Source organism: Rhinatrema bivittatum, chromosome 7 (genome assembly GCF_901001135.1).
Source record: "Rhinatrema bivittatum chromosome 7, aRhiBiv1.1, whole genome shotgun sequence".
Taxonomy (NCBI): domain Eukaryota; kingdom Metazoa; phylum Chordata; class Amphibia; order Gymnophiona; family Rhinatrematidae; genus Rhinatrema; species Rhinatrema bivittatum.
This window is the reverse complement of record NC_042621.1, coordinates 242,441,067-242,468,198: the sequence shown is the minus strand read 5'-3', so window position 1 is coordinate 242,468,198 and position 27,132 is coordinate 242,441,067.

Sequence of the window (27,132 nt, the reverse complement as noted above, 5' to 3'; positions counted from 1 at the left end):
TTTTTCAGAAGTGCAGATATACAAGATTACTTTTTCTGAAGACAATTTCACAAAGCTGTTTGTCACTGAATGTCAACTAGACTCCTTGCAAGGACCTGAAATAAAGTAGTAATGTGCATGATGATTGCTAACAGTCTTTGCAAAGAAATTCTATATGCATATGCAATGTGTAACCTACTTTAACAGTTCTTGATGCCAACTTGGATTCTAATATTTTCCAATCCACCAATCTATTTGAAGTCCAGAATCTGCTAAACCACCATTATAGTCACTCTAGAGAACTACAGATTAGGGAGGCGAATATAATGATCTATGCTATAAGTAGCACAAGTTCTCTGGGATTAAAAGTCCCAGTGCCAAAACTAGTACTGCAGACTTTGGGACAATTTTCTTCTTTTTATTTATTTATTTACTTACTTATATATTGGATCAATCACATATCTTAAGTACAGTAACACTGGGCAACAAATTTTCACAAAAGTCATGTTATGGAAATGAAATTAGTCAATTCTTATACATTTCCAAGTGCTAAACATGAATGTGACTGTGAAAATGCAAAATTGGCTCTAGTTTTTTTGTAATATGCAATAATATAATTACATCTTGAATTGTATGCCAATAGTAGGAGACCTACGGTTAATACCGTTTGAAAAATGAAGTCATAGACTACGTCTTAGATTTCTTTGCTTGTCTCTTGTACACCTGTTCGGGAGCATCTCTGCAGAGTGTCCAGCAGTAGTCAGCCAACATGAATATTTCAAATGCTCACCCTTTCTGACTGGGCTTCATATAGTACACTGCTGACGTCAGCTTACTCAGCAGCAGCATGGCAGTAGAACTGCATTGCATCAGAAAATGATGTAATAAACTCTGGATGATGTGTGCATGATGGTATTATGCAATATGATGCAATATTACATCATTCTAGGCTTATTTACAGTCCTACTGGATACATTTACATGACTAAACATAGAAAGTGAACTATATTAAATATCTTCAAAACGAGAGCCAATAAAAACTTTTCATGGTCATATTCATGTTCAGCACATCAAGATACTACAGAGTAGGACCTTTTTAGGTCAGTAACACTTTCATTGTTGCCCAGTGATAAGCGATGTATAATAAAAACAAAAATTATGTACAGGAACACATTAAAATCAAACAGTCAAACAGAAGTATTTACCCAAGAAAGACTGCCCTGGTTGAAAATTGTTCCCTTTACAGTGGCTAAAATGATGTAATGGGCTTTGATAACTTGTGTGCTTTTAGCCAGATTAAAAAAGAGGCATTCTCAAAGGTGTGTTTAGATTGAGGGAGGGAACAACTTGTATACATTTACATTTTCAAATGTACACGTGCTCTTTCACCACCAATTGACTGGCTGCCTGCAGATACATAGGTAGAAAATTATCCGGTTATCATGTACTGTGAGTGGATCTTTTATAATTGACTCTCTAGTGAATAAATATCTGTAAGTAATTTGCACAGACTGGAAGTGATCAAACTAAAATTTCACCAGCAAATATATCAATTTAATATAAGTGAAAAGTTATATACTGAACACACACATCTTTTATACATTATGGGGAATCACTCATTGAATATCAATGTGAACAAACTTGCATACAGTATGTAAAAAACAAAACTTATCTGAAAATGCAGTGGTAAAATACTTCAGTCCAGATTTTATGAGGTGATTAAAAACACCAAAAAAGGTCAACGCAGCCAGCTTTTCACAATGGGGCTGCTTCAGGGCATATTTCTAGAAAACGTAAGCACACAATTAAGTCATACTCGTTATCACTTTTAATACTGCAAACACTTTCATGGACAAAGTCTTCTTTCAAGATTACTGTGGATACACTTACAATTTTTGGCAAAGTTTGTTCATATTGACATGCATTAAGTGATTCATCATAATTTAAAAGGGAGGTTTTTTGACCTATGATTGAATTTGACTGTCTGTTGACATTACAACATTATCAGCCAGTCTGTGTTTTTTTCCTCTCCAAGTTTTTGTATCATTATTTTATTTTTCACATAGTAAATTGATGTTTGCTATTGCTAATGCGGTTTTAGTTTGATTTTCTGTTGAATTTCCTTGCTTGTCCTGATTGGTTTATTGGAATACAAACTGGAAGTGATGTCATATAATGAGGGCAACAGCCTTTGGTACGGCCCTTTTTTTTTTTTCTGGAATGCATTTGTTTGCTTGTGCCATTATTAGATGGGTTTCCCCGCAGTGTTCTCCCCTGTATAGCAGCACTCAGTCTGTGAAAAGGAACAATAGGCAATGAATTTTTCATGCCAGTAACATATTTAACTAAGTACCAAATTTCTAAGGACAATACTCTTGTAGAGATATATTTCAGGGCCAGTTTTCAAAGGGATTCTTCCCAATGCCTGATGCTGGCGGGTCCAGCCTTTTAGCTTCTGCTCTGGGCCTCAGCTTGTTTAACACTGGCCCTGTGTCGTCCTTTGGAAGGAGGGACTAGGGATGTGCAGCCGGAAAGTATTTGTTGGATTCGGGATACATATTTGTCGGAGCCCAGCTATGTTGCATTCGGTCAAGGGGGGGGAGGGAAATATGGCGCCGGCCGTCCCTTGCTCCTACCATGTGACAGGAGCCGACCAATGGCACTGGTAGCCCCTGTGACATAGTAAGGTCAAAGGCTATCGGCGCCATCTTGAATACCGGCAGCTGACAGCGCGAGTGCAGGAGATCGATCCAGGACCCCCGCTGGACCACCAGGGACTTTAGGCAAGTCTTGGGGGGGGCAGGAGAGTGGGGGGTTTATTCGTTCAGGATTCGTTGCATTCATGGGGGTTCACCATACATTTCGCGAACCCACGAATGCAACGAATAGGGACCTATACATTGCAGATTGCACATTCGTTCACAACGAATGCACATCCCTAGTTGGGACTGGGACCCAGTTTACCTTCAAATAGCCTAGGTAACCCTTAGAAATGCCCCAGTGAAAACACGGAATTAACAACAAAAAAATGAGGATCCTATTTATATCATCAGTAATCAAATCATCATTGTTGAACTGCATGGGAGTTCTTCACCTTTGTTCTAATTCAAAAAAGAATGTGGGTAAGAAAACTGTGAAGAAAATTATTCATTTGCTTTTAAAATCTGTGTTTTGTGCAGTTTCAGAAAATATAAATTTTGCTTGGATAGCTCATTGTTCAGATAGCAAACTTGTAGAATAAAGTGTTAATGAATCAAAGGTTGCATTAAGCCTACCTGATTCTCCCTGCTTATTCATCCTATGAAAATAGTGTCTGTACAGAAAAGCATGGTGCCACAAACTATTTTTTCTGTAATAAGATAAAGATTTCACGGATGATGACAAACCTTTACACTGGAACGTTATGCTACCCATAAGATTCCTTAAACTGGAGCATTAGAACTGAAAAACACTGCGGTTTCACACACATCCTTCACTTCCACAGAGAGAAAATAGGTAAATGTAATCAAATATCTACTCAACTTATACATTACAAAGCCCTAGTTACTTAAAATATAATAAATGCTAGTGAAAATGCCCACAAAAATGACTGTGATGTTAATGTATTCTCTGCATCATCTGTTTGCAAGCAGATGCAGAATGCTCATACAAAGCACGAGTTCTTCCACACCATTTCCCAGTGAGAGACACAAGGCATGTCGCTCTCACAGCAGGGGAAAATATGCAAGCTGACATACAGCATGTGTACTTTCACCTACAAAGAAGCTGGACAGAGTAATGAATCTTGTTTTTGGTGAGTACACAGCATTTACATGAATAACCTGTTGCCGAGCCAGGAGAACCGGGACCTGCGCGGGGGGGGGACCGCTGCGAGCCGCTTTCGCCACCGGCTGCCCCCTCCGGAGGGCGGCAGAGAAGGGAAGGGGCTGAAAAGCAACAAAAGGTAAGTTGGCACATGTCGAGCCGCTTCGGGAGGAGGGGATTTTCGGTTTTTAGGTTTTCCTGGGTTAAAGTTGGGATCCACTTCCTGGTGCCTGTCATTTCAAATGTCATTTGAAATGACAGGTACCAGCGCACCCAGGATACTGTATAGGCGCTGTATTAAACACCTATACAGTAAAATGGGTTGCGCGGGCCTAATGCTTCGCCTAACTCTTTGCAGACGCGGCTTGCATTTGCAAGCAATTTAAATAGAGTATCGAGCGGTATGTGATCAGAACAGTGCGTGGGGAAAACGAGGGTGTGCCCGGCACTGCCGCACTCTTTCTAATGCGGCCTTACTGTATCGACCCGACAGATAGGTTGGGTGAAAGTAGGAGATAGAGAACTGATAGGTAGGCATGTGATGAAAATAGAGAGAATAAGGACTAAGAGGAACAAGAGAGAAATGCTCTTAGAGTAAGATGATGAGGCATGAGAAAAAGTACAAGAAAAAAAGATGTGGACAAATGGCAAGGGGGAATAGGTAAAGAGATGGAAAAGGAGAGCTCGAAGGGGAATGCATGGGACAAGGGAGAGTGGATGATTGGGGAGAGAGAGAGTCAGCTTTGGGATGGTGGCAGGTAAGAAATCCAGAAAGGGGATAACAGTGTGATAAGGACAAGGGGCTCAGATTGATGGAGATTAGTGAGGGGGAAATGGAGGGCTGAGGGGGGACAATGAAGGATATTATTATTATTATTACTATTATTTATTTATTATTTTTATATACTGACATTCATCTTAATTGAGACATCACACCAGTTTACATTCAGGTACTGTAGATATTTTTCTATCCCCAGAGGGCTTACAATCTAAGTTTAATAATAATAATAATAATAATAATAATAATATGTTATATACCACTTGCAAAGCATGTTAACCAAGTGGAGAAACATTAGAAATAAAAGAGGATAAAAAAATAAAACAAACAAGGGGAATATAATAAAACTAAATTAAAATCACAATCAATCAAAAACAGTTCTTAATTAAATTACCAAGATAGGGGAAATGAATAGCAGGGGCAGGAGGAACTAGACAGCGAGAAGAAAGGAGACATTTAGCTATTAGTAAATAGAGAGGCAGAGACATGAGATGAAAGAAAAGATAGTCAGACAGAAATAGAGGAGGAAGAGAAGCAAGGAAAAGTAAAAAGTCATGGGATAGGTGGCGATGTCCTTTCGTGGATTGCAAACTGGCTAAAAGACAGGAAACAGAGAGTAGGATTAAATGGGCAATTTTCTCAGTGGAAGGGAGTGGACAGTGGAGTGCCTCAGGGATCTGTATTGGGACCCTTACTGTTCAATATATTTATAAATGATCTGGAAAGAAATACGACGAGTGAGATAATCAAATTTGCAGATGACACAAAATTGTTCAGAGTAGTTAAATCACAAGCAGATTGTGATAAATTGCAGGAAGACCTTGTGAGACTGGAAAATTGGGCATTCAAATGGCAGATGAAATTTAATGTGGATAAGTGCAAGGTGATGCATATAGGGAAAAATAACCCATGCTATAATTACACGATGTTGGGTTCCATATTAGGTGCTACAACCCAAGAAAGAGATCTAGGTGTCATAGTGGATAACACACTGAAATCGTCGGTTCAGTGTGCTGCGGCAGTCAAAAAAGCAAACAGAATGTTGGGAATTATTAGAAAAGGAATGATGAATAAAACGGAAAATGTCATAATGCCTCTGTATCGCTCCATGGTGAGACCGCACCTTGAATACTGTGTACAATTCTGGTCGCCGCATCTCAAAAAAGATATAATTGCGATGGAGAAGGTACAGAGAAGGGCTACCAAAATGATAAGGGGAATGGAACAACTCCCCTATGAGGAAAGACTAAAGAGGTTAGGACTTTTCAGCTTGGAGAAGAGACGACTGAGGGGGGATATGATAGAGGTGTTTAAAATCATGAGAGGTCTAGAACGGGTAGATGTGAATCGGTTATTTACTCTTTCGGATAGTAGAAAGACTAGGGGACACTCCATGAAGTTAGCATGGGGCACATTTAAAACTAATCGGAGAAAGTTCTTTTTTACTCAACGCACAATTAAACTCTGGAATTTGTTGCCAGAGAATGTGGTTCGTGCAGTTAGTATAGCTGTGTTTAAAAAAGGATTGGATAAGTTCTTGGAGGAGAAGTCCATTACCTGCTATTAAGTTCACTTAGGGGCGGATTTTCAGAGCCCTGCTCGCGTAAATCCGCCCAAAACCGGGCGGATTTACGCGAGCAGGGCCCTGCGCGCCGGGAAGCCTATTTTACATAGGCCTCCCGGCGCGCGCAGAGCCCCGGGACTCGCGTACGTCCCGGGGTTCTCGGAGGGGGGCGTGTCGGGGGGCGGGGCCGGAGCGCGCGGCGTTGCGGGGGCGTGTCGGCAGCGTTTTGGGGGCGGGTACGGGGCGTGGCTACGGCCCGGGGGCGTGGCCGCGCCCCCCGTCCCCGCCCCCAGGTCGCGGCCCGGCGCGCAGCAGGCCCGCTGGCGCGCGGGGATTTACGTCTCCCTCCGGGAGGCGTAAATCCCCCGACAAAGGTAAGGGGGGGGGTGTAGACAGGGCCGGGTGGGTGGGTTAGGTAGGGGAAGGGAGGGTAAGGTGAGGGGAGGGCAAAGGAAAGTTCCCTCCGAGGCCGCTCCGATTTCGGAGCGGCCTTGGAGGGAACGGGGGGAGGCAGCGCGGCTCGGCGCGCGCAGGCTATACAAAATCGATAGCCTTGCGCGCGCCGATCCAGGATTTTAGTGGATACGCGCGGCTCCGCGCGTATCTACTAAAATCCAGCGTACTTTTGCTTGAGTCTGATGCGCAAGCAAAAGTAGGCTGATCGCGCTTCTTTTAAAATCTACCCCTTAGAGAATAGCCACTGCCATTAGCAATGGTTACATGGAATAGACTTAGTTTTTGGGTACTTGCCAGGTTCTTATGGCCTGGATTGGCCACTGTTGGAAACAGGATGCTGGGCTTGATGGACCCTTGGTCTGACCCAGTATGGCATTTTCTTATGTTCTTATGTTCTTAAGCAGGAAAAGAAAAGAAACAACTTGGAAAGGAGACTCTGGGAAAGGGATGTAGACAAAATGGAGAAGAGTAAGGCTTTGAAAACATAAACATAGAGGACCAATACAATCAGAAAAAAATAAAATGTCCAAACAACAAAGATGGAAAACATTTTAAGCTTGGTGACTTGAATATGTTAGCTTGGGAAAGCTGATATCTTTGTATTTTGCACAGTACAGGAGGAAATGCATTATCTTTCTCTAGTGCTGCACTGTATACAGAGTCTGGTTTTGGAGTTTCCTATTCAGTTTTTATCTGCTATTTCTATATCTAGTATGAGGCTGACTATTTTTAGATTTTTAGATTCTGTAACAACTGATTTGATATTGCTAGTGTTTTGTTTTTTTTAATATTTTTAGGTTTAGGTTTTAGATTTAGTAACTGCTGATTTGATGTTATTGGTCATATTTTTATGTATTTTATTGTGTATATTTTGTTGTGAGCCACTTCGGGCCTTGGTACAATAAATAAATAAATGAAGAAAGAAAGAAAGAAAGAAACTCTAATTTGTGGTCTCTTGTTTTATATTTAGTGAGTGTTTGTATACTGCATGTGTTACCATGGTGCAGTAATCTGCTAATGTCATGTTTTGATATAGTGTGAGGGAGAAGCAAGTAAAAGCCCCTTACCCCACTGGAAAACAAGGAATCTCAGCCAGGGTAGAGCCTAGTACAGGCTCAGGGTCCCTATGACATGGAAGAGCAGGAAAATGACTACATTTCCCAGGTTGCTAGAGCTAGGAAAAGCCCAGAGGAACATGGCGGAGGGGTTTTCTGAAAACAGGAGAGGGCAGACCCTAATGAAAACACCTGAGAGGGAAGCAGGCAGAATGTCAGCAGAGACAAAGGGGCCACACCCTCTCAGGAGGGGTTTTATAACATTAAGGAGGAGGAGGAGATGGAAATAGAAGGGGCAGAAGCAGGAGAGCCTGTGGACATTGAAGTTAACTGAGGGTACTATACCTGAATCCCTGCTAAGGGGGACATATGAAGAATTGTTTGTTTTTGGACTGAATCTGGGGCGAGGCTAATGTCATTTTCTTTTCTTGAATGTTTGTAGCTTAGGGGTTTTTTTTTTTCTATCTGCAAGAAAGGGACAGGGCTGCAGGTTTGACACAACAGTGGGATGAAGGGGGGCGTTAGTACCTCAGCTCCAAGGCTTGAAGTTGGACTTGAACTCATGTATTATACATATAATAACCAGAAAGAGCAAGGTTGCTTTTATTCTTTCTGACCTCCTTTTTGGAGGATTTTTTTTTTTTGGAGTAATTTTTTTCCTCTGTACTCCAAGCATACCTTTGAGTGAGCAAGCTTGCTCCCTAGTGGCAGCCTGTGGCTACCAGACAAGGGGCCAAATGGACTGGGAATGCTTCTCCTTGGAAGCAGGGCAATGCTGAAAGATCAAGCAATCCCTTCAGGAGACCAGGCCCTTCCCATCTGAAACCTCTACTCTGGAGACCAAGAAGGGGCAACTACTTCAGCGAGGAACTGTTAGCCAAAGTTAGAGCTGTATTCAGGGTAGAGATGTGAATCGTGTCCTCGATCGTCTTAACGATCGATTTCGGCTGGGAGGGGGAGGGAATCGTATTGTTGCCGTTTGGGTGTGTAAACTATCGTGAAAAATCGTTAAAATCGTGAGCCGGCACACTAAACCCCCCTAAAACCCACCCCGACCCTTTAAATTAAATCCCCCACCCTCCCGAACCCCCCCCCCCCAATGCTTTAAATTACCTGGGGATCCGGCGGTGGTCCAGAACGGCGGCAGTCCGGAATGGCCCCCTCAATAGAATCGTGTTGTCTTCAGCCGGCGCCATTTTTCAAAATGGCCGCCGCAAAATGGCGGCGGCCATAGACAAAAACGATTCGACGGAGGAGGTCGTTCCGGACCCCGCTGGACTTTTGGCAAGTCTTGTGGGGGTCAGGAGGCCCCCCCAAGCTGGCCAAAAGTTTCCTGGGAGTCCAGCGGGGTTCCGGGAGCGATTTCTTACCGCGAATCGTTTTTGTACGGAAAATGGCGCCGGCAGGAGATCGAGTGCAGGAGGTCGTTCAGCGGCGGTCCGAAAGGGGGGAAGGGGGGAAGGGGGAGGGCCGGTTTTCCTGCCCTCCCCCTTCCCCCGATTTACAATTTTTTAACGATAAATCGGGGGAATTGGTATTGTATCGTGGCCCTAACGATTTTTTGACGATTTAAAATATATCGGACGATATTTTAAATCGTCAAAAAACGATTCACATCCCTAATTCAGGGTGCCATTAGACCCAATCAGGGAAGCTAGACAGGACAATAGGGATCTGTAGCAGTCTAGCTTGTTCTGTTTTACCAGTTGGAGACAAATTATTGCCTAGGACTCATAATGGGGTAGATTTTCAGACGAGCGCGAACAGCCTACTTTTGTTTGCGCTCCAGGCGCAAACAAAAGTACGCTGGATTTTAGTAGATACGCGCGTAGTCGCGCGTATCTACTAAAATCCTGGATCGGCGCGCGCAAGGCTATCGATTTTGTATAGCCTGCGCGCGCCGAGCCGCGCTGCCTCCCCCCGTTCCCTCCAAGGCCGCTCCGAAATCGGAGCGGCCTTGGAGGGAACTTTCCTTTGCCCTCCCCTCACCTTCCCCTCCCTTCCCCTACCTAACCCACCCGCCCGGCCCTGTCTACACCCCCCCCTTACCTTTGTCGGGGGATTTACGCCTCCCGGAGGGAGACGTAAATCCCCGCGCGCCAGCGGGCCTGCTGCGCGCCGGGCCGCGACCTGGGGGCGGGTACGGAGGGCGCGGCCACGCCCCGGGCCGTAGCCACGCCCCGTACCCGCCCCCAAAACGCTGCCGACACGCCCCCGGAACGCCGTGACGACCGGGCCCGCCCCCCGACACGCCCCCGACACGCCCCCCTCCGAGAACCCCGGGACTTACGCGAGTCCCGGGGCTCTGCGCGCGCCGGGAGGCCTATGTAAAATAGGCTTCCCGGCGCGCAGGGCCCTGCTCGCCTAAATCCGCCCGGTTTTGGGCGGATTTAGGCGAGCAGGGCTCTGAAAATCTACCCCAATATTTGTAGTGCTATCTTTTCAAAGGTTTGGTTGTTGTTTGAGTCCCGTGAGTCAATGCTGCTTTGTATGGTAGGTTTGCTGTACATAGGTTTGGAATATGTTTTTTGCAGGGTTTTGTGTTATTTTCAGAGTGCCTGGTAGTGGAGTGTATGTGTTGCTGTCAATGAGGAGACCCCGGAATTTGTATATGATGTCTATTGTGGTACATGTTTTATAGGGCAATTTTAAAAAGTTTTAAAAATTAATAGTTGGCTGGTGCATCTGAATTCCATATTATTATAAGTGTATTTCTGTTAAGTTAAGTTTGTGAAATAATAACATTGTAGATGGGACAGAGGTATCTTTCTCTTCTTAATTTAGGGTGAGGATTAGGGAACAGTTGTCTCTGCCTTGAGTAAGTCCAGTCTGTCCCCACTCAAGTGTGTAGAATGTGTGTGGAGGATGCCTGCATTTTATTTATTTATTTATTTAAAATTTTTTATAGACCGACATTCATCAGGGATATCACATCGGTTCACATTGTAACGCAAACAGACGCCTGGGGAGGCGTTTTACATCGAACAGAGTTATATCAACAATTTATAACAAATTAACAAAAGAACAGTTGAGGGGGGGGGGTAAGTGGGGGAATATAAGGAGGGGAAAGTAACATTGAATGTTAAATGTTAAGAATAGGCTTTACTAATATATATAAAATAAAATAATATTATAACAGTATATACATATCCAATATGAGGCGATGATATATTAAATAAATTTGAGTATAGTTTGAGAGGAGAAGGGGGCAGAGGAACCTAGGGGGGGGGAGTGAGAGGGAAGGAGGGTAGAATGTGTAGGGATTGAATGAGACGTGGGTAGAGAGATGGGGTGGGAGGGAGGGGAAAGAAGCGAGGGTGGAGTGTAGTGGAAGGTGCAGTGGCCTGTGGCTCTATCTCCTCCCACACTTGTTTGCAGGTCTCTAGTTTCTCAATTTTATTTATCTATCATGTTATATGATTGTTGTGCACAGGGCCAGTGCAAGTGTATTTAGTACCCTATGTAAAACTTTGATCATGCATTCCCCTCTCCCCCATCTTACCTCTAGCATAGTACTCCCTCCTATTGATGGCAGTAGCTCCAGAACAATCCCTCCTTTTATGTGGCTGTATTAGCTGTGACCTAGCACCCCTCTGGCCTCATGCTCGCAGGATTTTGCTGGCTTTCAAACTTTGGTTCTCTAGGTGACTACCTAGTTTGCCTAATGGAAGCACCAGCCCTGGTTGTGTACAGAGTGAGGACACACTTTTTCACTTGGTCATAGGTGCCATATTGCTTGGCTACAGCTCTGGCATAAATGGATTAGCGGAGATTAATGCTAGTATTTTATAAACTGTATAGGTCTGCACAGATTATAAAATAACATGTATTTTTATCTCTTAAAAAATAGTAACTACCATGAATACTTCTGAACCCTGACCTGGAACACCTCTAACCCACCCCCTTTTATTCCCTGTAAAATATACATATGAAATAAAAATTACTTGCATACTCTTGACATTTTAAAAATAGCATATACATGCATATATGCTGTTTGGGGCAGATTTTAAAACCTGCGCGCTTGGCCTACATTTCCGCGCGCTGAGCCCTAGGGGAGCCCCGATGGCTTTCCCCGTTCCCTCCGAGGCTGCTCTGAAATCGGAGCGGCCTCGGAGGGAACGTTCCTTCCGCTCCTCACCTTCCCCTCCCTTCCCCTATCTAACCCACCCCCCAGCCCTACCTAAATCCCCCCCACCTTTATTTTGTTATGTACGCCTGCCTTTGGCAGGTGTAACTTGGGCATGTCGGCCAGCTGCCGGGGCACGATCCCTCAGCACGGCCGCTGTGCCGGAGGCCCCCTCCCCGCCTCGCCTCAGCCCCCCTGCCCCTTTCACAAAATCCCGGGACATACGCACATCCCGGGGCTTGCGCGCATCGCCGGGCCTATGCAAAATAGGCTCGGCGCACGAAACCCTTTTAAAATCCACCCCTTTATGTGCATAATGTAAATGGTATTTTTATATGCAGATCCCTTTTGAAAATTCACTCCTAAGGTAGTGAAATGATCATGTACCAAAAATGATGGCAAATATGCTTTTTGAGCATGACAGTGACAAAATCATGCATATAATAAATTATATTTTTAAGATGCTTTTTCATAGCAACTTTTATTGTGTGCATTACATAATATTAATTATTACGATGTGTTTCTAGTTCTTGTGACTGTTTTCAGATTGTAGTGGTTTGTAGATTGTGCTTTATTGCTATTTGTAACGTACATTGGAGTTCCTTGAATGATAAGTCGAGAAATAGAGTTTGATCAAATAGATGATTTGTCTAGGAAGACATAAAGGATTAATTCAATATAAATATTTTCTTGCAAAACAAGTAAAATTTCTTTCACCACAGCAGTTACAAACACTTTTGTGCAGAAAGTGTCAATCTATTATGCACATCCCTTATAATAAGTTAAATAAGTTCTTTAAATAATAACAGAATACTAGCAAAGAAAATCCTATTCAGTTTAATTTTAATGGAATTATGTTTCTACTATGTGGAGAAGCAATTCCACCAAAGCAAATGACAGTGCAATAACTTTCAATTTTTAAATTCTTGAGCATGATCTTCTAGAGGTGACCTTCAAGCTACTTCTGCAGCCTTTTCGGGCAGACACTCTGGAACTGTCAGCTCTGCCCTCTGAGAAGATAATGCCTGGGAGATTTTTACCTTTCTCTGGTGCTTTTTTTTACTGCTATTATCCTTCCAGTTCTGACAATTCTCTGGCCTATGTTTCTTGTACCTGTCAGGCTGCTTTTCTCCTTCTCATAGTTCCGGCTCCTGGGGTCTGATGGGGGATGGAGCTTTGATCCCTCCCTCTCCCAAAACTCTGCCCAGGGTTCTCCCTGCTTTTTTCCTTCAGCTTCATTAGCACTATTCTGTTCGCAATCCTGAGCTTTCTGCTGTCTCTTTTCTTCTTTCTTGTTGGGCCAGCCACAGTTCTCCCCTGCAGTTTCCACGTTTCTGCCAAATTAAATAGATAAGTGAAATTATGCTGTAGAAAAGCTGGATATAAATAGAAATGCAATGTAATGTGTTAAATAATTCTATGCAGTGATAAGAAAAATATGAAACACTCCTTGGTATATTGTAATTGAACATGTAAACAACTACCTTCTTAAAATAAATGCTGTTTCTTAATATTTCACACTGTGAAAGATGTAAACAAGGATGACTAAGTTCAGTTAATGTTATAACAATTAGGTTTTGTCAACTCATGTTAGTAGCATCAAGTGTTTTGTTTTCTCTTGTGCTAATACTCCTGAATTAGGGCCAGATTTTCTAAGCTTTTTATCCTCCAAAGACACAGAATGGGGGAAAAACCAAAGCAGATCTGGCCCTTGTTTCAAGGCACAGCCGGTGTGCGAGACTTGAAATTGTGGAGTCTGATCAGAGTTGGCCTTAACCCAATGCAAGTGTAGTGGTGGTGGTGGTGCTTGGAGGTTCTTTGGAAATCTGAAGGGGAGGGTTAGACATTCCTTACTTGTGCTGGGCAGGACTGGAAAAAATGAACCAGCATACAAACCTTCCAATTCCAAATTAAAATTTAGAGAAGTAGGAAGCATATAGACAATTTAATATAAGCATCATGACATCCATCATACTATATATGCCTTCTGTTACACAGACAATTCTTGTTGTTAAAATGGAAATTGCTAAAAACAAATATTTTTTTTAGAAAAAAAAACCCCCACTCCTGCTCCCTTCCCTGCACAAACTCAGCTAAGACTCTCACCATCAGGGGTGGGTTGGAGACAAATATCATCCCAGGGGATTTTTTTCAAAACTGGCCAACAGGATATCTGTGACTCACTCCTGTGCTTTCTGTGCATGTGCTTCAACAGCCCCTAAAAGCTCATCAAGCTAATTTTTAAAAGGTATATCATGTGATCTGGAGCCTGGAAAACTGAGCTAAAAATCTCCAACATAAATTTCACATTTTCCTAACAAACTAAGGGGGTCATTTACCAGACGGATCACACGCGATAAGGGACGTTTCGCACGCGAAAAGTCCCTTATCGCATGCGATACCAAGATGGGGGCGGAGTTGGCCCTGGAAGAGGAGGAGTCGGGGCATCACCGGGGCCGATTCTGCGAAGACGCCATGAACGACGAAAAGGTAAGGGCCTTTTTGCGTGCTATTTCGCGCCCAATAGCTACACCTTCTATGGTGGCGCTATTGGGTGCGAAACCGGCAGCGATCGCACCGCGGCGGTGCGATTGCTGCCGGCTACCGCAGGACCGCCCCCTGTTTCGGCCCCCCGCCCCTCATTACCTAAAGTATCGCAGGCCTGCGATACTTTAGAAAATGATGCCCTAAGCAGGTTATTTTGTAAGGCTTATTGCATGCGATAGCAAGCGGGGGGGGGGGGGGGGGGGGGCGCGGAGTTGGGGCAGTGAGGGGAGGCGTTGGGGTGGTGAGGAGGCGGACTTGGCGCTGTCTTCGCTGGTGGCGATAAGGTAAGCCATGTTATCACCGCCAGTAGCGCGCCCAATAGCGCCACCTTTCACGGTGGCGCTATTGGGTGCGAAAGCCGGCAGCGATAACACCACGGTGGTGCGATGGCTGCCGGCTTTCACAGGCCCACCCCCACCTTCGCCCCCCACCCCCCATTACCAGTAGATTCACCATTCAGTGCGAGAATGGTGAATCCAGGCCAAAGTAGAGCACATCCTAGACCAGGGATGAGCAAATTGAGCTGCAGTCCCTCTTCGATTCATGCAATTAATTGGGCCCCCTACAAAATTGCTTACATCTCTCATATATTCTGGATTCCTGGTCTGGTGTTAAATTTTTTTGCCAACCAATTGGCTCTTGAACCAGTTGCCAAGTAATGAGTCAATCACAGTAATAGCCAGTGGCTCAGACACACACAGACAAAGATATTTGCTGTTATGCTGCTTCTCTTCTGCTCATTCAGTGAGTGTACTCCTTCCCCAACACTGCGGCATCATTATATAAAAATTGATGTTTGTTGCCATTCTTTCCTCAACCTGCAGCAGCCTCCATCCTGTCCCACTGACTACTTCTTGGCACCCACATGCTCCAGAAGACTTATTGGTTCCATAGCCAGTTGCCCTTCTCAAAGCTTAGTCCAGCCACCTCAGACAGAAACCTCACTAACACTGGGTAGGCCCTACCTCCTGGCTCACCATCTCCCTTTCTATAACAGTAGCTTGCCTTCACTTCTCAGAGGCCTCCCCAACTCCAGCACATTTTCATTGACCATGTGCTACCAGCCTGCTGCATTAATGGTTCTTTATGCTCTGCTCTACCTACCTATTCCCAGGGAGAAGGGACCAGAAGTGATCCATATTGTTTGCTTCCTCTCGGACTTAAGAAAAAGAAAATTAATTCCTGGTCAAGACTATATGCATTAGTGCTGCAGCCAAGACTGGGGAGAGCCTAGCCCATAACAACATATCTCCAGATGGAATTCTGCTTTCCCACGTAGTAAATATTCCCATCTTTGGAACTACTTAGCTGGATAAGTTATATCCAGCTAAATTAGACTGGATAAGTATGAATAGATAAGTTAGCTGGATAAGTAGCACCGCTCTGATCTGCTCCCTGCCTGATCACAATTTATCCAGCTATCTACTTAGCCAAATAAGGGGGTCATTTTCAATAGCTTTCGCACTCGAAAATGGACTTTTTGCATGTGATAGGCTGATCAGGGCGAAGTTGGGGCGGAGTCTGCCCCAGAAGAGGAGGAGGAGTCGGGGCGGCAATGGGGCCGATGCTGCGGAGACATCGCTGGTGGCAAAAGGTAAGGACCCTTATTGCTGCCAGTTTCTCGAAAACCGGCAGCCAGCATACCTTATTGCTGCCAGTTTCGCGAAAGCCGGCAGCCAGCATACCGCAGTGGTGCAATGGCTGCCGGCTTTCGCAGGCCCGCCTCCCTGCTTCGCCCCCCCGCCCCCTGGTACCGCGCGATTCACTATTCTCTGCGAGAATAGTGAATTCAGGCCTAAGTGACTTATCCAGCTAAGTGGTGGCTGTTGAATGTAGCTGGATATTCAGCAGCCACCATTTATTTATTTATTTATTTATAACTTTTCTATACCGAAGTTCAAATAACAGAGTTAATTATCACTCCGGTTTACATTGCAACCATAAAAACAGTGACAAAGTTGTCTTACAAAGAACAGGGGGAGAGAAAAACTTGGATACAGCTTAAGCATGGGGAGTAACGTGTCCAAAACTGGTAAGAACTGATAAGAGTTGGCTTTTTGGGGTAACAAGGTATTCCGAGGGAGGGGGTAGGAATGAGGGATTGGAAGGGGGTTGGAAGGGGGGTTGGAAGGTGGGGGGGGGGAGGGTAGCGGAGGGTTACCATAGATTTAATGAAACTAATATACATATATTAAATAGCTTAGGCAGCGGAAGAAAAAGTGCTTAGGCATCTGAGCTTAGGAAGAGAAGGTCCGTGGAGGATGAGGCAAGGACGAGTGTTCTGGGAAGGCTTGTCTGAATAGTAGCGTCTTAAGTCTCTTCTTGAATGTAATTGGGCATTGTTCCAGCCTAAGGTCCTGTGGGAGCAGGTTCCATTGTTTGGGGCCTGCGGTGGAAAAGGCTCTTTTACTAAAGGAGGTTTTGAATGTAGGTGTTCTAAGAGTCCCTCTTTGCGCTAATCTCAGAGGACGGGTTGAAGTATGAAGTTGCAGGGGGGTCAATAGGTCCAGCGGAGAGATGTTAAAAATGGCTTTGTGGGTGATTACTAAAAGCTTGTAGAGGATTCTGAATTTGACTGGGAGCCAATGGAGCTTCTTAAGGATTGGTGTTATGTGGTCCCTTTTGTTAGACTTTGTGAGTATCCTTGCAGTTGCATTCTGAAGCAACTGGAGAGGTTTAATGGAGTTGTCTGGAAGGCCTTGAAGAAGAGCATTGCAGTAATCGATTTTTGAAAAAATGATTGCTTGTAAGACAAACCTGAAATCTTGAAAATGAAGGAGGGGTTTTAGCCAAGTTTCTGTGATGGTGCACAGATCTGGCTGCTCATCAGTGAGGTAGTCATATAAGAGGTGTGTTTTTTTTTAGAGTGATTGGGCATTCAAAAGGGTTAAGCAGAATAGGGTAAGACCCAGTAGTTGGTTTAGAGGAGAAAGCATAATGGGAATCAGTCTTTTTTGTTGTTGTTGCTGCTGGTGGCGAGGTGTTTGACCAAGTGTAGTGGCGGCGTTTCTCCAGTAGTTGTGGATGATTGGAATGGCCGAGAAGAGCATGCCTGTGCAGCTGCCTATTTGAGGTGCAGGGATAATTGGACAGTGGAGATTCCAGGCGCTCTGAGTGAGATAGTTGAACTGTGGTTGCGGACAGCGAGTAAGAGAGAGGAGTCTCTGGTAATAGTTGAGTCTGAGTGTAAGCAGTGTCTTGTAGGGATGTGAATCGTTTTTTGACGATTTAAAATATCGTCCGATATATTTTAAATCATCAAAAATCATTAGAGCCACGATACAATAACAATTCCCCCGATTTATCGTCAAAAAATCGTAAATCGGGGGAAGGGGGAGGGGAAGGGGGAGGGCGGGAAAACCGGCACACTAAAACACGCTAAAACCCACCCCGACCCTTTAAAATAAATCCCCCACCCTCCCGAACCCCCCCAAAATGCCTTAAATTACCTGGGGGTCCAGCGGGGGTCCGGAACGACCTCCTGCAATCGAATCGTATTGTCTTCAGCCGGCGCCATTTTGCGCCGCCATTTTGCAAAATGGCGGCGCAAAATGGCGCCGGCTGAAGACAACACGATTCGACTGCAGGAGGTCGTTCCGGACCCCTGCTGGACTTTTGGCAAGTCTTGTGGGGGTCAGGAGGCCCCCCCAAGCTGGCCAAAAGTCCCTGGGGGTCCAGCGGGGGTCCGGGAGCGATCTCCTGCCGTGAATCGTTTTTTCCGTATGGAAAATAGCGCCGGCAGGAGATTGATTGCAGGAGGTCGTTCCGGACCCCCGCTGGACTTTTGGCAAGTCTTGTGGGGGTCAGGAGGCCCCCCCAAGCTGGCCAAAAGTCCCTGGGGTCCGGGAGCGATCTGCTGCCGTGAATCGTGGAAAAACGATTCGCGCCCCCCCCCCAAGCTGGCCAAAAGTCCCTGGGGTCCGGGAGCAGATCGCTCCCGGACCCCAGGGACTTTTGGCCAGCTTGGGGGGGGGGCCTCCTGACCCCCACAAGACTTGCCAAAAGTCCAGCGGGGGTCTGGAACGACCTCCTGCAATCGATCTCCTGCCGGCGCCATTTTCCGTACGGAAAAACGATTCGCGGCAGGAGATCGCTCCCGGACCCCCGCTGAACTCCCAGGGACTTTTGGCCAGCTTGGGGGGGCCTCCTGACCCCCACAAGACTTGCCAAAAGTCCAGCGGGGGTCCGGAACGACCTCCTGCAGTCGAATCGTGTTGTCTACGGCCGGCGCCATTTTGCGCCGCCATTTTGCAAAATGGCGGCGCAAAATGGCGCCGGCTGAAGACAACACGATTCGATTGCAGGAGGTTGTTCCGGACCCCCGCTGGACACCCAGGTAATTTAAGGCATTTTGGGGGGGTTCAGGAGGGTGGGGGATTTATTTTAAAGGGTCGGGGTGGGTTTTAGGGTGTTTTAGTGTGCCGGCTCACGATTTTAACGATTTTCACGATACTTTAAACACCCAAACGGCAACAATACGATTCCCTCCCCCTTCCAGCCGAAATCGATCGTTAAGACGATCGAGGACACGATTCACATCTCTATTGTGCACTGCTGTTGATCTTTTTATTTGTTTGCCATGATCTCTCTTTTGGGTGTCTCCTAATACTTTCTATTTAGAGAACAGTATATTGGTAAGCTTTTTATGGAATGCTAAGGCTCTGAAAATTGGTCTAAAGAAATTGAAACTTAGCAAAGACAAAGGTGGAGTTAATTTCCCTGATTTTAATTGCATTTTATCATGGCTTTATTTTACGGTGGGGCCTAGCTTGGATATCAGGTAAGATTGATATGATAGCTACCCCTCCATAGCTATCACTGAAAAAAAAAAATGGGTATCCCCAGTTCTTTTATGTATAGTTGTTGCCAGGCATGAAATTGCCCTCTCATCTAAAATTGTTTTTAATTAATAGAGCTATCCATAGAGCATTTATTGAGTCTGAAAATTTGTCAGTTGTTTGCACAATCCATGGACATTTTCAAGTTTTACCTTTTTATGATATAACCCTATTTTTAAAATTAATAAGATGTGCATCAATTGGTTCCCTGGCAAAGAGCTGGGCTTTGGACAATAGCTCAGATTTTGGAGAATGAGAAGTTTATCTTTTTTTCTATGTTTTCTCAATTTCAATTGCAGGCTTTGCAATTTTGTTCTCTCAATTACTCCACCTAGGTCATCCTGCTTCTAATTTGTACAAGTTTATGAAAAATGCTGAGTTTCCTCAGTGTGTGGCCTTTGAGAAATCTTGGGAAACCGATCTTCATTTAACTGCAAATTTTTCATGGGAGCCGTGTTGGAAGTTCACTATTTGAGTTTCATTCTCTTCTACTATAACTCAATCAATGCTTTTTGTAGCTCATCAGGCATTATGGACTCCTTTGAAGTTGAAAAGGCTGGTTTGCTGTCGTCACATACATGTTGGTCCTGCAATGAGCCCAAGTGTTACTGTCTCATATGTTCTTCTTCTGTCTTTTAGCTCAGACTTTTAGGCAGGAGCTAAAATCTCAGCACCTTTAAATAGTACATGTTCACTCTTCTGTAGCATTGTTATCTTAAAATCATTGGCATTATATCCTTCTTTGTGCTGCTAGGGAAATTACTTGGTTTTTTACTTACCATTGTTTTTAAGTTTGTGCTTGCCAATTATAAAAATATCTGGCTTAAGGGCAAATTTTTAAAGGGCCACGTGCATAAAAATCACAGAGCCTAGCCATGCGTGTAAGTCCTGTTATGCGCACAAGTGCTGGGCCCTGAAAAAGGGGCGGGCTGGGGGTGGGGTCTGGGCGGGGTGGGGTGGGATGGAGGCCGGCTGGGACAGCAGCCATCAGCCGCTGTTCCGGGGAAGTGTGTGCCGGCAGCCGGAAGTTGCTTCTTCTCCGACAGAGCAGTAAGTAAAAAAACAAAAAAAAAATGGGGATAGTTAGGGTTAGGTTAGGGGTCGGGGTGGAGAGGGGAAGAGGTAGGAAGACTAGGGTTGGGGATAGGAAAGTTCCCTCCTAGTCCTCTCCTTAATTTAGAGCGGGCTGGGAGGGAACTGGGAAAGGCCAATTGCGTCACTGCGCGTAATTTACTAAAATTCACCCCCCTGCATGCACCGCCCACACATGAATGTGCAGATTTTAAAATCCGGCATCCATGGGTGCACAGCCAATGGATTTTATAACATGTGCATACCGGCGGGCTTGCATTTTATAAAATCGGCGCGTCCATGTGCGCGCGCTGGGAACCGTGTGCAAATGGGTGCGCACACGCTCCTTTTAAAATGTACCCCTTAATATACATTTTTGGTGGTTGTTAGTGTGCTTGTTTATAAATATGAAAAGCTTGCAGCTGTTAAATATAAGATAATTGCCTAGTGGGTTGAAATGTGGGGATCTGTAGATCATTTTTTAAATCCTTATGTTTTGATTATCCTGGCTTTTTCTTTTCTTCGCCTTTCTTCATTGTTCATTTTAAAAAGGTGTCAATGGCTCCTATTATACTTGAAGATTATTGCAGTGCAACCTTTATGTTCTGTTTCTCATTTTCCTTAATGTTGTTTCTGCTGAGGAATCTTATTCTTGTTATGTTTTTTTCTGATTATTTGTATTGCAATCAATAAAGAAATTTGAACAAAAAGACTATAGCAATGCCATCTACTTAGGGTTACTAAAAAATGTAATTACCAAGCTACAGGTACTCCAAAATGGCAAAATGCTGCCTAGAACAATCACCAGCAACAGAAAATAGGAAAAACCCCTCTCCTTTTAATGACCTTACAATGGCTTCTAATTTCTCTGAGGTCAAAATTCAAAATTGTTTGTCCAATGAAGTTCAGGATTTAGTGAGACATTACTGGGGGTTTAAATATGTCCCGTCCCCCCACCTTCTGGGCATTCCAGGGGCGGGGCTTAAATTTAGCCGATTAGCCGATTTGTCCAATCTGGCAAAGTTTTGAAAGAAAAGGCTAAAGTTATCCTCTTAACCATTTATAGTCAACATATAGCTAGTTAAGAGGATAACTTTAAAATATGTGCAGATACATTCCTATATATGTATATAGGCCTATAGGGGTGCATGTGCTGATGACATGCATTTTATTTTGTGTGCACAAATGTGCATGCACAATGTAAAATGCATGTAAGTCTACCCTACAACATGCTTGCATATCTTAAACCCATCATTCATCAATAACGCATGTGTTATCAAAAAAGCGTGTGTTCAGGGAAATTTGAAAGTTACCGCTTTGCATATCACAGTAAATTTAGCATGCCCTGCAATAATCCCGAATTTTCACATCCTGTGCAGAGGAGAGAGAGGGGGACTATCTACAAATCCCTCTTAGTAGTTAAGTATTTATATCTCTATAGGAGGACCCCCTGATAGGTCGAGGTGAGGCGTTAGTGGTAGTTTAGGGTTTAGGGGCCAGTTTCGCATGTAGAATGAGATGTACATTTGTAGTGATGAAAGTCTCACAAAGATGACATTTTGTACTATGTTCTCACACCCTAGCTTGTTGGTAGAAATTTCATCTTTGTGAGACTTTCCTCACACCAAATGACGTCAAATCTTCACCAAGGTGTACTGTGCTGTTTGTATGTCTCATTCTACATGCAAAACTGGTCCCTAAACCCTAAACCACCACTAACACCTCACCTCGACCTATCAGGGGGCCCTGCTATAGAGATATAAATACTTAACTACTAGGAGGGCCTTGTAGATCTTCTCTCTCTCTCAATCTCTCCAAGCCCAGAAATAGCTAACACACACTTCCAAAAATTTATCACAAATTGTGTTGTGGCCATTTCAGACATCTCATACAAAAAGGTGTAGCTATTTCTGGCATTAAAACCATGTGATAACATGTGTTATGCTATCACACAGCACAATATGGCCCCTAATTTAACTAGAACCCACCCAAACTCCTCCCCCGATCCTGCCCCCGTCAAAAATTTGCATTCACGCCATGCGCTACTATACTTTTCGCATGTGTTATGATGAAAACGCATTAAAGCCATAACACATTTTAATGCATGATGTTAAAAGATAAGTAGCATGTATTTTCAACATAGCCAGATAAGTTTTGATTTATCCAACTAAGTGGCAGCAATGGAGGTAGTGCATGCAAATCTATCTCATGTATATTCATTGTGATTATCCTGAAAATATGGTCTGTTTGTGACTCTTGAGGACTGGAGTTGGACATCCCTGGTCTAGATCATCATCGTCTATAATAATTCAGGTTGTCTTTGTCTATCTGTCTATTATCTGTGAATATATAGCAGCGTCAGTTCTCAGCACCAACAGTGCCACTGTGTGCTACTTTTGCCAATCTGCCAGAAGACAATAGTGTCAAAATGGGATTTTTTTTTACAGTCCTTTCTAGTTTTTATAATTCTTACAATGTCAACACACAATAATGCCCAAATTTTAAAAAGACTGCTCACGTACAAATCAGGGGTTACGTGCGTGGCTGGTCTTGTGCGTGCTGTGCGCATTTTAGAACGGGTCCAGCCATGCGCGGGATCCCCAATATGCACACAAATGCCGGGCCTGCTGAAAGGGGCGGGGTGGGGTCTGAGCAGGGAGGGATGGGGTGGGAGGCGGACTGGGACAGTGTCATTAGACGCTGTCCCGGGGAAGTGTGCGCCAACAGCCAGCCAGCATGCGGAGTTTACTTCTGCTCCTGACGAGCAGTAAGTACAAAAATAAAAAAATGGGGATAGGTAGGGATAGTTTAGGGGTCGGGGGAGAACTGGGGAAGAGGAATAAAGAATAGGATTAGAGGTAAGGAAGTTCCCTCTATTGGAGCAGACTGTGAGGGAACTGGGGAAGCCCTACTTGTGTCACCACATGTATATTCTAAAATCAACCCCCCCCCCCCCCCCCATGCGTGGAGCAGGCCATCTGCCTGCACATGCGCATGCAGACATGAAAATCCAGCACGCATGTGCATGTAAGAAACATATTACATGCACGCACCAATGCAATCATGTTATAAAATTGGCACGTCCATGTGCGCGCACCAGGAACTATGTGCACATGGACGCGTGCACGCACACGCCTTTTAAAATCAACCCCTTACTGTCCAGTTTACCGTGAGTTGACCAATTCCTACTAAATTGTGTTGAATGGCTGTGTGCTGATTCCATGACGCATGAGGAGGATGAGTTTACAACAACCAGGCTGTGAATTGCAAAAAGAACTGCCAGCCCACCAAGATGATATTGCGCCGGAGGTGGACCCTTGGGCCGAGGGGGGTTGATGCTACCCGTAGGAAGGATACTACGGGTTTCCACCATCAGCAGGCAGAGTGGGCTGATGGATGGCGACCGGCTGGAGCTTCACCAATACCAGCCCTCGTTCCCTGCGGGTTGAGCCTTTGGGTACCGGGGCCGGCTGGGCTTAGGTGGGCCTCCGTATGTCGTTGTCGATGGAAGGGTAGAAAGGTCAGCCCAGAGGCAGCAACAACAAAGCTGGGAGGTCTGTACTGGACAAGGCGGAGTCCTGGAGACCCGGTCGCCAATAGAACCAAAGTCAGACAGGGAGTGCCTGAGCAAGAACAGGCCAAAGCCTGAATAGGCCAAGTCCAGGACGTAGACTGTAGAGGCATCGTAGATCAAGCTGGAGTCAGGGCCGGCGGCAATCAAGGATCAGTGGCAAGGCAAGGCTGAGGTCAGAGCTAGGAGAAAATCAGTAGCGAAGTCAGGCAAAGCAGAGGTCTGGGCTTGGAGAAGATCAGTAACGTAGTCAGGCAAAGCAGTGGTCTGGGCTTGGAGAAGATCAGTAACATTGTCAGGCAAAGCAGAGGTCGGGTCCAGGAGAAGATCAATGGCGTGGTCAGACGAAGCAGAGGTTGGGTCCAGGAGAAGATCAATGGTGTGGTCAGACGAAGTAGAGGTTGGGTCCAGGAGAAGATCAATGGCGTAGTCAGATAAAGCAGAGGTCATGTCCAGGAAGTCAATCTGAGGAAGGACAAGGAATCAGGAATGCAGAAACGAAGGAGAACAGGAACAGGAACTCAAAAGGATCAGGAACCAGGAACGCAAGGGAATCACCAGGAGGCAACGAAGTACATGACCAGCATGGAGACCTGTTGCAAAGGCGACTATCAGGAGCTGAGCCCGACTTTATATACCGGAGCTTCAGCGACATCATCATCTGGAGCTGCAGCCAAGTTCCCGCCGCGGGCCCTTCATAAGCAGCAGTGATGCGCGCGCGCGCACCTAGGGAGGGGCATGGAGCTGAACGGCGGCGTCTCCACGGGCCGTGTGGAGAGGCCCGTTGTAGAGCACAAAGGCCTGTTGCAGTAGGTGGAGCCTGAGGACAGAGCCGGTGGCCCACCACCACCACCAGAGAAGTGGAACTAGATGCTGGATTTGGTAATGGAAGGTGAGAGGGCCGGGCTGCGGGCCTGCTGCAGCCGGCACACACAACAGATGATGTGAAACCATCCCATTCAACTTAGCTAAGTAGTGTACTGGTGCATACCATTAGTAACTTCCACTGTGCAGCACATGCTGCATTACACAATTGTTCACTCAAAGCCATGAGGATGCATGCTCCAATTCTAGTCCACCAACCACTCCCTACCACCAATGGCCAGCGATGTCGTATTGCAAATAAGTCCCATCATAGTGGCCCATGATCCACATAAGTAATTTTACTCTCTCCCTTCTTTTCAATGATGGGCAGAGCAATGGGATTGCCTCTGCTGGCCACCATGAATCTATTCTATTTACTATGCCACCAGATTCAAGGAAGCCTAGGCTTCCCAAGTCTCTTATTCTCGCCACCTAGGAAGGACTTCCTACCAGCATTATGTCACTGATACACATAATTAGGTTGGCAATATAATGTATATTAGAAACCAAATACATAAGCACAAGCACACAAAAAGGAGAGAATAGTTCAAGGAGCAAATGGGGGAAAAAAGTGAGATTTAGCACAAGGAGAAGGAGGAATAGAAAAACTTAGGAAGTCAAGAAATGAAGAGATTATGCTGGATGATAAAATGAAATTAAGAATTAACATGAGGGATGAAGAAGAATGAATGAAATGGAAGTTAAATGGTTGAGTATAAGAATTTTGAGATTCATATCCTTCTGACTCAATAAAATGCAGTTAAAAGAGGTGACATATAGATAACCAGAAAGCTTTAAAAGAGAAGACAAGCAGATGCATGAAGAAAAAGTTGAAGGGGCTGAATCACACAAACAAGGAAACTAGCTAAAAAATCCTATTACAGTAATCTAAAACACAATCAGCATCTGAATTACTGTTTAGTGGCAGAGAAGGTACGAAAAGGATGACTTTTATAGGGATATGATAAATAAATGTGGAAGATTTTAGATAAGATGAGAGACATAATTGGAGAAGCATAGTGAAGGCATAAACATAAGCTGCATTTTTAACTGCTGAGACAGGGGAAATGCTTATCAAGGTCAATGAATAAGGAAGGATCAATTGTAGGAAAAGAAATGGAAGTAAAATAAATACGCTTGTCGCTTGATTACTGGGCCAAATTTCAGAGAGGGAGGAGGTGGTGGTAAGAAAGACAAAGTTCTGAGCTGCAAAGGAAGAAAAGGATTTGAGTTATACAGCATCTTATCTATGGTATTTAAGAAAAGGAATGATATAAAAGACATCTTGGACTATGAGTTCAAGACAACTCTGTCACTAATTGAGAGTCTGATGTCATATGACAAGTATACAAAATGCGTGCTACATTTTAGTGTACATTTTCTTAATGAACACAACTAAAAAGTTGACTCCCTATGCAGTAAGATGGCAACTTTAAAATGAGGGTGCATGCCCTCGTGTATGTGGAAAAGTGGCAACATATTCAGGAATGTTATATTGGCTGCACATATTGTAAAATACACCTAGCACGCATATGTGTGCTTTTAACTTTGAGCATTTACACAAGAATCTGCTAATCACGCATTTTCCTTAGGAACTGGCTTTTACACATGCAAGTGAGATATTTTTATTACGCATGCGCACGTGAAGAAAATGACGAGGTTAATCACTTTGTCCACCGTTTTGCCCAGTCTATCTCTAGGCCATTATACCCTCCTGGTTCTTCAGCCTGCAAACCCCCCCCCCCCCCCCCCCCCCCCCAATTTACCCAGACCTCTCACACAGTCTGTATTTGGCTATAATTTGTTTTATTCAGACTTAAATCTGATAAATAGTAGAAATATGTGCAGGGAAAAGCCGTACATGAGATGCTTTCACAGGATGTTGAATCGATACTCACATGTGTATATGTTGGCCCTGCCTTGGAATGCCCCTGTCCCACCTTTATTCCACCCCTTTTTTTCAAGATGAAAGATAATTGCACATCTGTACTTGATATGTGCGATGTTTATAAAATCTCCCTAGTAAAAATTAGAACTATATGGGCCTGATTTAAAAAAAACATTTACATGCTTAAATTGGGTTTTACGCATGTAAATGCACTTCACCAATGTAAGTTAGCTTTTGAAAACTGCTATAGTGTGTGCCATTGAATTATCCATAGGATTTACCTGCATAAGTGCACTTTACATGCATAAATGGCTTTTGAAAATTGCTATGATAGTAAGTTACATTTACTAGCGTAACTCCTTTGAAAATTCATCTTTGTGTGTGCACATCTTCGATGCTTTGCACTTATAGGGTTAGATTTTAAAAGAAGTGCGTGCGGCCTACATGCACGCGCATTACTCGGCGCACCCACATGTATGCCCGACTCTTGTATTACCTTTTGCACCTGCCTCTGGGCAGGCGAAAGTTGCGCGCGCTGGCAGCCTGCTGGCACGCGATCCTCCGACACAGCGTCAATGGCCGCTATGTCGGA